Source organism: Anser anser, assembly GCF_964211835.1.
Source record: "Anser anser genome assembly, chromosome: 2".
NCBI lineage: Eukaryota > Metazoa > Chordata > Aves > Anseriformes > Anatidae > Anser > Anser anser.
Window position 1 is genome coordinate 69,986,904 of NC_139721.1, and position 12,507 is coordinate 69,999,410.

The window sequence follows — 12,507 nt, forward strand, 5'->3', positions numbered from 1 at the left end:
CAAGTGGCTTAGAGGGATCTTAGATGGTGCTACAAAGATAGTGAAAGGTATGGAGGGCAAGACATGTGAGACATGTGAGGATGGCTGAGGTCCCTCGGTTTGCTCAGCCCAGAGCAGAGCGGGCTGAGGGGAGGCCTCATGGCGGCCTGCAGCTCCCTCACGAGGGGAGCGGAGGGGCAGGCGCTGAGCTCTGCTCTCTGGGGACAGCGACAGGACCCGAGGGAACGGCATGGAGCTGGGACAGGGGAGGGTCAGGCTGGGGGTTAGGGAAAGGTTCTGCACCCAGAGGGTGGTCGGGCACTGGGACGGGCTCCCCAGGGACGTGGGCACAGCACCGAGCCTGCCAGAGCTCAAGGAGTGTTTGGACAAGGCTCTCAGACATAGGGTCTGATCTTCAGGTGGTCCTGTGTAGAGCCAGGAGTTGGACTTGATGACCCTTGTGGGTCCCTTCCAACTTGGTATATTCTGTGATTCTAGTCACATCTGCACCCCAAATACAAAGAGTGAAAGAGTTATTTTCCCCACTATGGATACTAGAAATAAAGAATTGTGGTGTATGTACAAACAAGATGTAAATCTACACATAGACTATGCCACTTGGGGAACTCCGTTAGAGGTAATCTCACTTTAATGCAAACTTGTGTATGATTTTTTTTTTTAGACTGATGAAGTGAGCCTTGACTTCTGAACATTTTGATTATTCAGAGCATGAAGCTTATTGAAAATGAAGCTGTTGCAAAAGGCAAATGAAGTGATTGTTCCTGCATCCTGTGATGTAGCTTGATGATTGTAAATTTCTGCTCAGTTTCTTTTAGGATGTGCTTAGACTAGGAATGTTAACTAGCTAAAATGGATTTAAGACAGCTGTATATAATCAAGGAGAGAAGGAATAGGGACTCATGTTCTACCTGATGGGGTTTGGATCGAAAGCTAATAGGGTAAACGTGACTTAGAACACACTCATTCCTTGCTGGCACTTCAAAAACGACCAGCCAAAAAAAGCCAGCCCTGCTAGTGACCAGATCATGTTTTAAAAACTTAGCACAGTCAGGGGGGAGGAAAATACTTGATGAACAATTGAATGTGTTGTTTCTCTGAATTTCTCAAAGACTAATTTTTAATTTTTCTCTCCTTACTGAAAGCAGGATTTTTTCTTTTAAAGCCCAAGACAGAATATCTTCTTAACCAGTTCTTGTTGTATATGCTACTACTCTAAATTGGAAATATTTAAGGTCAGCACAGGGGCAAGTTACACTTCCCTAGAATTCCTTCTGTTGCTTCAGATAACTTACAATAGATATAGCCAAGTCCTAGGAAAGACGAATTATTTTTTCTTTAAGGTAGGGGAGCCACAAAAATCATATGTGAATCACTACTGGAAGAAGGTATGTCTTTACAGGTTTAATCTAAACTTAAAACTGTTGCTTTTGAACCCTTCCTCTGAAACGGGGTACCGAGCTCACATGATGCTTACAGGCAAGCAAAACCTGTCACCCCTGTGAGGAATAATCAGCTCAGTGAAGAAGACCACCTCTGCATTGTTGCCACACACACAGAGGACACTTTTGCTTTGGGCTGCTGCTGAGCCCAATCCAGGCATCTGGGCTCCAGAGTGCTCCTGCAGACACCAGGGCAGGTGATTGTCCTGATAGGACATGATGACAACTGGAAATGAGCAGGAAACACTGTGAATTGAAGAGACATCCCATTGAAGGTTTGCTCTTCGTGACTCCTTGTCACTCCCCTGGCATCATTTGTGTCTGTGGGATGTCTTCATAGAGGTGGGCACGCTGATGCTGGGAGAGCGTACCGCTAGGGTCAAAGCACACAAGCCCCAGAACTAAAGTTGTGGTATTTCATTTATTTCCTAAAGGGATTTGCTCCAGAATAGCCATGGTCGTTGCTCATTCCTGGTTAATTTTCATTGGCGGAAGGGAAAATGTCCCCAGAAGCCATCTTTCTCTAGTGCCCTTCTTTCTCTTGATGGAGTTTACCAATATAAAATCCCTTTTCCCCTCAGGCATAGAGTGGGTTAGTAGGTTTGCTTTAACAGTCAAAGGGAAAACATTGTGTAGGCACAGGTACAGGAAGAAGAGAGCCTAAGACACTGTTTAGTCTTAAATGTCTCCACTGATCTAGACAGAAATCCTAGCTAGTCAGGATTCTGCAGCTGTCAGCATGAATATCTAGTTAATGGGAAGAAAAAAAATACATAAAGCAGCTTTTTAAAATGAAGAAAAAAATGCTTTTATGGTTGAGTATTTAGAAATGTTTATCCTTAAAGAAGAATATATAACACTTCATTTTGTAAAGAATCAGCAAAGCATTTTGCAGACGATGACAACTGAACGAGCTCACTTTTTCCTTTTTGGGTCCAGCCCAATGTCGTGGGCATTGCAACATGTCTTTTCTTCCCCCTCCTCCCTTCCCCCCTTGTCTTGAATGCCAAAAATGTAGCTCTGTGGTTACATCAGAGGATTAATCCTGGGGCAGAGCAGGAGGTAAGCAGGTGTGGTGTCCTGCTGCTCTTCCACTGCTCTGCACTTTCCTCACTTGTAATTACTCCGGCAATTCTGCCTCCCGCTGTTTGCGCCATTACAGACGGTTACTTTATGTGGTTTGCACTCAGCAAATCGGAGCAGCCACCCACCCTCTCCTTCTGATTTCCAGCCAGGAACCAACGGCACCATTGCATTTCAAAACCTCACCTATACTGGGCATATACCTCTGACATGGTCTCCCTACCTTCCCTCCTTGCTGCAGCGACGAGCATCGTGTATCCACCACAGAAGTCGTGTGGCTGCTCCTTTTTGGTGTGAGCTGGTTCTGCTGTGCCTGCCTGTGGCACACGGTGCTTCCCAAAGCCACAGCTTGCAGCAAAGGGGCGGTAGGTCAAGGCCAGCACTGGGTACAGATGGGTGTAATGTGCCTTGAGAGAGTTTCAAGTGGAAAAAAAATAAAAAGGTGCCCTTTTGGTTTGGTGCTCATAAGGGTGGTGGTGATCTCACTGATGACCAGCAGCATATTTTTTGTCCAGCTAGTAGTACCTGTCAAGAGCAAACTCAAAAATTGGCCAACGTCAGTCAACCCCCTGTCTCTAACAATTTCCTAATAGCAATGTGGGTCTCTCCCAAGATGCACAGTCTATTTTTCTCTGTGTAATGAAAACCTTTCTGAAAACTCCTGGGCACTGCAAGTGAAACTTTCTGCGTAGCAACAAGTGGTCCAATCTCAGAGAAAACTATTTTACGATTGTTTTAAACAGGTTGGAAGGGGTTGTGTTGGAGAGATTTTTGGCTCCCTTCCCCCCCCCCCCTTTTTTTTTGTCGTTTTAGCCAGGTGCATCTGTTACTGTGAGTACAACCATGCAAGGCCAGAGGCAGCCATAAAAACATATGCAAGAAATTACGGCCTCTTTCCTGTGCCTAGTAACATTGTAAGTTCTGTGATCTGAAATTTTAGGATTTTGTTGGGTTACAAGCAAGTACCAGCTGTCCTGTCAACATTGTCATAGCTGCCTTAAAGTGCCGGGGTGAGTATGGTACCGGCCTATTCCAGAGAACTCAGCTCCATTCCCTGTCCAAAAAGCAGAGGAGTACAAACAACGAGGAAGCAGATCTTTCAAGCTTGTATCAAACAGCTGTCCTGATGACACCAAAACTTTTGCATTTGGCTGTGCAAAACCAGCCTGCAAGTGGCCCTGTGTTGTGATTCAGAACACAATGGTTAAAACTTTCAAGATGGCAATCTTGACTTTTAGCTAGTTTGCAAATTTTGCCTGGCAAGTACCCTAATTTAAAGAGCAGAGTTGGTTCCAGGTTTAATTTGTGCTGTGGATAAGCAGTCAAGTAGTCTGTCCTCTGCTTGTGTGGATAAGTAAATTAGAAACATCATTGTTGGTCTTCTGTACATCAAGAACTAGCCTAAAATTGACTTGACCTTTTATATCTCTGAGCTGAAGGCAAGTAAGTTTCCAGTTATTTCCGATGAACCAAGAATGCTGAATATATGTTGAGAGAGAGGGAGAAGGATCTGAATAAAATAGCACGGTCCACTGCTAACCTAGAAATAATAATACTGCTACAAAGTCGTAAGCTAAGACTAAATGGCTGTAAATGCTATCGTTTGTCAGTGGTGCATTTGTGCCAAGGAGCTGAGACAGGAAGCTCTTCCAGATCATGACTTGGACTTTTTAAGTTCAATATGGCTTTTGTTGCAAGAAGTTCCTGACCTGCATTTGTACGATGCCAAAGCTCACATGGGAGAGGTGAGGAGCAGAGCACACGCTCATGCCACCCGCCCCCAATGCACTGGATGGGGCAGTGTGACCACTGCACTGAGGATTGTGAGTGTTCAGCCTTCATCCTTCCCTTTCTTAAGCGCACATGTGTGGATTTAGTAGGCTAGCTGTTTTTTAAGTAGGTTGTTTAAAATAATTAGATTTCAGAGTCCATTACTCAGGATTTTTACCCTTGTTTGCTTCACATAACGATCATCATCTGTTTGAAATTAAGCTTTCATATGGAAATCATCTAGAGTGTAATGGCTGTGCTCTTATTGGATTTTTTTAAAGCAAGACTGGATGTCTAATATTTTAAAAAGAGAGATAGAGAGAGAAGACTTAAGGGGTTACTTACTTGGGGTATTTGGTCGCAAGCCACTCAGAGTAGCTAACTTCCCAGAAGAGGTCTTACCACCAGCTACCACATGAACTTGCATTTTTGTTCCTCTGTTTATGAGCAGTGCTTTCGCTTAGCTTCTTCATCTGTTTGTGTTATGCTGATACCAGCAGTGTGCTCCCCGTGAGCCTCCCGCTGTCAGGCAGTGCTGTCACCAGGCTATCGATGGTTTTGCATGAGGGATTTGGTGAGGGAGTTGTCTTTTTCTAATAGGCATGATGCGCTTGCTGACACTGTTCTCCTCCCTTGCCCTATTTCCTATATTTTATTACAGGGAAGACAGCATTATACAATGCAGAGGTGAAGTGCAAGCTGTGCTGTTATCTCAGGGCCCTGAAGCAGGTGCCCAGGCTCCCAAGGACAGTGTTCCCATAGCACACCCATCTCTACCCAGCTAAACCCAGCCTTGCAGGCTGCTGTGGTACGACACAAGCTCCTGACCATGAATTTAAATTTACCATCTGTGTTCAAATAAGCTGGGGATAGTGATCCCTCTCACTGCCCCTCTGGGGTGGCAAGCTCACGTGATGACTGCTGTCTGAAGCCACCGATGCCTCCAGTTCTGGAAACCGAAGGCAGGACCTGGAGCCAAAAATCAGAGAGCTTTCCGTGAGGTTTTATCTACCTCTCACGTATCCATAAAACCTCATTTCCTCTCATATCAGTTTCCAGCATCACAGCCACCACAGACCTTCATCTGAAAGCGCTTTGTTTACCAGAAAACAGAGTTATATTGTAGATCTGCTCCAAATTTAGCTGTACCAAACACAGGTTAGCCTAACACACATTATCAGTTGCTGCTTCGTTATTTAATGCAGTTCCTGTTATATGAAACTTGCCTTGGTTTTTGTGCGTTCTGGCTCGTTCCAGAGGTGCTGATTGTCACTGCTTGTGCTTTCCAACATCTTTAACCAAGTCAAGTGGTCATCCTAGTAGGGAAATACTTGGAGGGTAAAGCTTCGTAAGATGTAATTTTGTAGCTGTCGTTTTGTAACTCGATCAGGTATTTGGGGCCTATATCCGCAAACACTTTGCGTTTGGCTTCTTTTTTGCAGTGATGAGCAAGTATTCCTATACTTACTTTAATCCAGTAAAGATAAGGTACTGTTTTCCCAAGCACAGTTACAAATATTTTCTGCTTTGTTAATGTTCACGGTGGTTCACTCAGCACCGTGTCAAGTTTCCTTTCTCCTTTTACAGGACAGACTCCTGACAATAAATCCTGGACTTCCTGATAAATTTTCAGTGCTTGGAACTTTTTTCCCTCCACTTACTAGTGTTGTTTCTGGCATCCAACTCGTAATTGTGTAACAGCGTCCAACTGAAAGTTAATCTTATTTGCTTTTCATATTTCTTTGCAGCAGGCTACGGACAGATTGTCAATTCCCCTTGGCTAGCAGGGCTTGAGATGATCATTTCTGTCCACTCTGCATTTGCCAAAAAATGAAGTAATCCTTTGCATGCACTTTTTTTTTTTTTTTAATTCTTCCCTCCCCCACCCTCCATATGGTAAAATTGTCTTGACCTGTGGAGATCACTCTAGCTTGCCTGACTTGTTTAAGCTCTGCATGACTTCCTGATACAGGATTTTGGAGGCAGACAGCCCTGATTGCAACATTGGAGCCTAAGCTTCATTTGAGGTCGTGTGCAGCCTCCAAAAATTGAATCGAGCTACCAAGGGATAAATACAGCTCTCCTGGGAGCCTCTCTAGGATGCTCCTGCTGCAGCCTCATTGCTTTCCAGGCCCTGGCAGTGTCAGGGAGGCTGGTCAAGATCAGCACCAAACTGGTCACAAACTCAACACAACATTTTTCTGCTCATCTTCTTGTTGTGGAGACTTGCTATTATATTCTTTTCCCAAGCCATCTGACAGCGGTCAAATGCACCACATACACCAGAGAATGTCATTTGCTTGGCCAGATTAGGCCCTTACCTTGTTGCTAGCATGTTCTCATTTCATTTGGGGTGAAACATCTTAAACGCTTCTGTTCCAGAGTGACACCACACCAGAGGGACATTTATCTCCTTCACTTTTCCCAGGTTGTCCAAGCCCAAGCTGTTCGTGTCATCAGCTCTTATTAGTGTCTGATGTTTGAGAACGGCATGGGGCAGAATGTGCTTGGAAAGTGTCCCTTGTGTGACTTATACAACTGTTATTTTGTGCACAGGGAAGTCTGAAGAGTAGTTGTGATGTAAATGGCTGGAGGACACTTAGTATAAGCTTTGTCTGTGTGCATACTAAATATATACACACACATACAAATGCTATGTATGTATATACAACACACATTTATAAAAAATATAATATAATGTGTGTCTATATGGTATGAATGGTGAGTATTTTTACAGATGGATTAGTATCACACAGACAATCTTTTCCATGCAGAAAAAGAAAATTGAATCACTGTTCATATTTATTGATGGGAATTGTAAGTTTGCAAATAGGGTTATTATAAGAGTGTAGATTAATAGCCTGTAAAATCAAGTATATCCAAACTGGCAGATTGCTTTATTAACTGGATGCATTTGACATGTTTAGTTGCAACCCTTATTAGTCCACTTGTATCAGTTGCCCTGATTAAACGGGAGCCTAGTTTGGTTGCTGTTCACACACGGGTAAGTGAACATGCATGCACACAAATGGATCGAGTGTAATCTTTTCACCATTTACTTTGCCAGTTTCCTTTGCTAACCGATGCTGCATGGATAGTTGACTCAGCTGTAGTTTTAGCATTTTTTAGCATTTAGACTTTTTATGCACTGGGCAGAGTGAGGTGTGCTGCTTTGAGGAGCCAGCTGCCTGCTGTGGTCAGTGACTGGGTACTGCAGAACCAGGAGTGAGGCTGGGGAGCAAGCAGCCCTCTGAATGTGTGGCCAACTCAGCCAGCACAGACCTTTATCTCCAGAACATATACCAAGTTTGATGGATTTTGTTGTTTTTTGGCCAAGTACATCTATGCTTTCTCAAGAAGATAATAGGTTGATACATTTTGGTCTGTTGTACATTGAGGAATATGGGACAGGAACCTAATTTTGCAAAGTTTAGGTTAAGACAGTGTGATATCAGTGGTGAGCTCTGAAATATCATCACTATTTATATATATATATATGTATCTGCTTTGTTTTGCACAGACACTAAGAAGTAAAATGTGAGGGAGTTTGGCGGGTCCTCTGGGGTCCAGCAACAATGGAAGATTTCATAGAATAACAAACTTTTTTTTTTTTTCCAGTGTTGAATTCCTATGTGTGTTCCCTGATCTTCGCTTTAAAATTGTGTGCAACTTGGCTATAACTGATTTGCCTTATCAAGGGACAACTCTGTGTCTCTTGGTAGACTATGTAGGTAGTCCCTGTCATTAAACAGCTCCAGGAACCTTCTTGCTCCAGTGCCTTCACCCTGCCCTGGCATTTGCAGCTGCTGCCACGCAATTTGTTGGTGGGGTATAAGGAATCTGGAGGTGAGAGCATCCTGGAGTGAAGTCTAAGGGATGGCCTGTAGGCTTAATTCTTTCCTTGTCCTGGACCTTGTCACTCATGTTTTTTTTCTGTCTCTCTTGAATTAATGCTAAGTCAGAAATGGTGTTAGCTTTGTCAGGTTTATAAGTGGCCCTTAAAAATCGGAAAAGCAAACTACTGGATTAAATCAGGTCTCATCTGGATATTAGTTTCTCTGTGTTTGTTCTCTTTGTCTATATAATTGTGTTCAGATATTTACTACATTGAGCCGAAATCAAATCTTTCCTTTGATTGCTGCCTTTCCTCCAATTACCTCCCTTACATCGGTATCAGAGCCTCAGAAGAAATGCTGCCTATTGGAAGTAGGCACTGGTCCTGGATGGCCTTTTCCTATTTATTGTGCCTCAAAGCCCTGGAGCAGCAGTTGCTGTTGCTGCTTCTGGTTACATGCCAGAGACAAGTTCACTTGTCATGCATTGCATTGCCATGGTTAGGGCATTGTTACCCAGCAGAAAGACTGGCAGCTCAGGGAGCAGTTGTTGAAAGCTAGGGGGGGACAAAATCAAAAGAAGAGAATCACCTGGTGTCTTCAATATTTTGTGATCACAGGAATGTGGAAAGAGGAAGAATCCTTAATAAAATGCTTTCAGAAGTCTTAATGAAATCAGATGGCTAGTTCTGGAGGTAGATCATCTTTTAACTAGATAAGGCATCTTGGCTTGACATGAAGAGAATGAAGTCGCTTCACAATCAGCTCTGGTCTCCCGTTAAATGAAAGTGTCCAGAGAAGGCACAGGTTTTGAATAATAAGAACACTGAAGGTTATCACTAGCTTTATGAAAGTGGAGTTGTATTATAAAAAGGCAGTTTGGGTTATATTGTCTCTGTGAAGGCGAGTAGGAGTGAATGCACGTCAACACGTGCCAGCAGGTGAAGCATGTGGTTGTCTCAAATACACATCTTCTGCCTTGTGCAGACAGTGTGTGTGAATGTATGTGGCTGTCAGCGTGCATCTGTTTAGATAACGTCCAACCCCCACATCTTTCCTCCCGTCCTCCTCCTTGGACAGCGGCCATGCATCTCCATGAGTTTTGTTCTTTGAATGTTGGCAACAGAAAGTTATTGAGGGAAAATGGCATTTCTTTGCATGGTCTTCCTTTTACCTTCTTCTTCAGGGCCTTTTTCTGCATTTTGCAAATTCTTTGCCTTGTTTGGGGATTTCTTCTCTTGACTTAGAGGGGCACATTGATATGTAGCCTGTCCAGGTATTTGGGCAAGTCGTTTAGAGGGCAAGAGGCATAAAGAGAGAAAGGAAACTTAACAAACTGGCAAAAAAATGCTTGTGGAAATAGAAAAAATTATGGACGTTCTTGAAAGCAGGTATACTGCCATACTTTGAGGTCAGTTTTGTTTAAACAGACCAGCACGTATTCTGAACCAGCACTGTGCATCACGCTGGAGGTAATTAGGTGTTCACATATCATGCGGATATCTATACCAGCCAATTGTGCCCATGTGCTTATGGATGAAAGTGAATGTTGTCCATAGGCAGGATTAGTGCATTTTGACTTTTTTCAGCTCAGGTAGTTCAGAACTTGTTTCGGAAGGGTCCTATTTCTCCAGAGGGTGATGTTCTAATACAGGCTGCTAAAAAAGGTTGTTAATCAGAGCTCATCTGTTCAAGAAAGTGAAATGATGAAAAGACTCTTGGCTTGTGGATGGAAAATATCTGTTACCATAGATGTAACTTTTTTTTTTTTTAATTTAACAATTCATATTCTTTTGGCCCCCAACAAAACCCATAGATCCAAATTTCCATCAAATGAGCAGATAGTTGCAGCTCAGCCTCACGGCTTCTGAGGCTTTGAAATAGAAAGTGTGTTAAGGATGCTGTAGTGCACAACCACATCAAACAGCCATGATGATATGAACAGATCTTTTTTGTCTAGATTTCTAGGTAAGAATGTGTAGAAGGGTTTATCTAGGATAGCATTGGACAGCATCCTGTTTTGACCTGTTCCTTCATTCATCTCCTAAGAAATTCCTCGGAAAGTATTTTGGCAGCTGAGTAAAGGGGAGTTTGTGTAATTTGAAGCTTAAAGAGGAATCACAATGTTGCTCCCACACAAATGCATCATTGTGGCATGGAGGTGAAGTGTGTTGTTAGCCAATCATTAACGCTAATTAACTTGTGCAAAGAAGGTTGTTGGAATAAAGCAAACAGTTTTTTTTCAGAAGTCACAAGTTCAAATGGAGTAAAAGGTGTCTTTGTAAAAGGTTATTGCTTCTGGAACTAAACATCAATACGATTTTACGTATATTCAGTGCCTGTGATTACCGTGTCAGATAACTGTGAAGTAACTAACCTTATCTCTACCACTCTAAAATAAAGTTGATCTGTAGGAATCTAAACAGATTTGATGGCGCAAGATATTAACTGGGACAGTCAATTTAACAGGATCATGGAGGTGTTTACTTGTGTTTATTTGTGTTGCAATTAGAAACAAGCTTTTTAAGTGGAGTAAACTTTATTTTAAATTTTAAATTTTAAATTTTTAAATTTTAGTTCTGATTCTTGAGATACAATGCTTATGTGCTTCCTTCAAGCTTCCTCACAGATCTTCTCACCAATATATGTTGGTGGAAAATTATAGACTAGCACATATAATTTATACCTGCAACCCCCACAGGCTCTGGAATAGCAAAATTGAAGTCAGGAGTTTCCAGTTAACCAATGTGAATTATAGAAGACTCAAAGTGGCCTACCAGGTACCAGAGTGAGACACCTCAGTGATCAGAGAATAACTTACCCTGGTCCTTTCGTTTTGTATTACCAGGAAGTTCTTTGAGGTTTTACTGGTGGTATTTCTCAGTGGCCAGACATCTCTTTTCCAATCAGTAACCTGGGACTTCTGTCTCACCACTAGTTGCAAGCGTCAGTTTTCCCTGTATGTTATCTTTGACAATACAGGCTGATGTACAGAGCATGATTTAGGCTGTTTACTATGACTAGTACTACCCTTCCGACTAAAAATTTGCCTAGGAAACGTTTATTAAATCATTGTGGATGGCCCCATCCTTCATTTTTGTTCATTCTTTGTGACAGACTCAACTCGAACCAGATGAATAAGCTATAACATGATCTGGGGTTTTCCTGGATAAGCTGAGCACACAAGATTTTTTTTTTTATTGTAGTCTAGATTTCCCATTCTTTAAAAATGTGATATAAAGGTGGGGAAGTTAGTGCATATATTACAGATTCTTACAAATGAGAACATTGACCTTGAGAGTGTCCTTACAGGACACGCCCAAGCAATCTTCTAAATTGAGAGAACAAAAAGCTCAGATAGACCTTGATGCAGATGAAGGAATCCCAGTTTGTTCATGGCTCTTTCCTGGATGATGAGTTTGTTTTGCCTGTACCCGTCTTAAAATGTGAAGGCCAAGACATTGTACCTTCAAGATGTTGACAGAAAAACGTGCTGCTTTGCAGTATTCACTTACAATGAAGTGCATCGTGGAGTGTCAACAACATATTTCTTGCATTTTGGTAAGCAGTATGTAGTAGTATTTGCATTCAAATTTTGCCTAAGACGATCTGTTGAGATCCCCTCTGTGCTATGAATGATGGAACTGGATTATCCAGTCAAAACTGTAAAAGTTATTGAGGCTGAAAGTAAGCCTCCTTACCAAACAAAGTTTAATCTATCGGTCTTCAGATACTGGATTGCCAATGAGTCCAGTTCCTTACAGGAGACCTTACACTTGTCCTCTAGTATTTTGGTAGCTGGAATAAGAACAAGGAACAAGAGAAACACCCAGAACGATCAGTGCCACTGATCCATCAGTCTGCGTCCATCAGTGGGGATGATGTTTAAGGAGATTACACAAGCCCTGCTATTTGTGCTGGTCCATACCCTTTGCACTTCTCCAGCATCCACGATCACATTCATCAAAATTATCCAAATACAGCTTTGTCCAGTCCTTCCATAATTCATTTCTGGATTATTTGTGAATTTGTTTAAGATAAGTAACCTATGGATACTGTCAACATCCACAGTCTCTTGTGGCAGCAAGTCCCAGAAGTTCACTGCCTAATTAGTAAGGAATTGTTTTCTTTTACATTTTTTAACCTGATTTCCAGCCGGTTTACTTGAGCGTTCCCTAGTCCTTGCAGTGTGGGATCTGGTGAACAACAGTTTGGCATTCAGCATGGCCAACACCTTTGTGATATTATGTCACGGTATCAGTATTGTGTTGTGCAATATCCCTCAATCTTATCCTCTGAAAGCTCAAGAGTCCCTATCTCTTACAATCTCTTCTCATAGATCAACTGCAATGTCCTATTGATCACTTTAGCTGTCCTTCTCT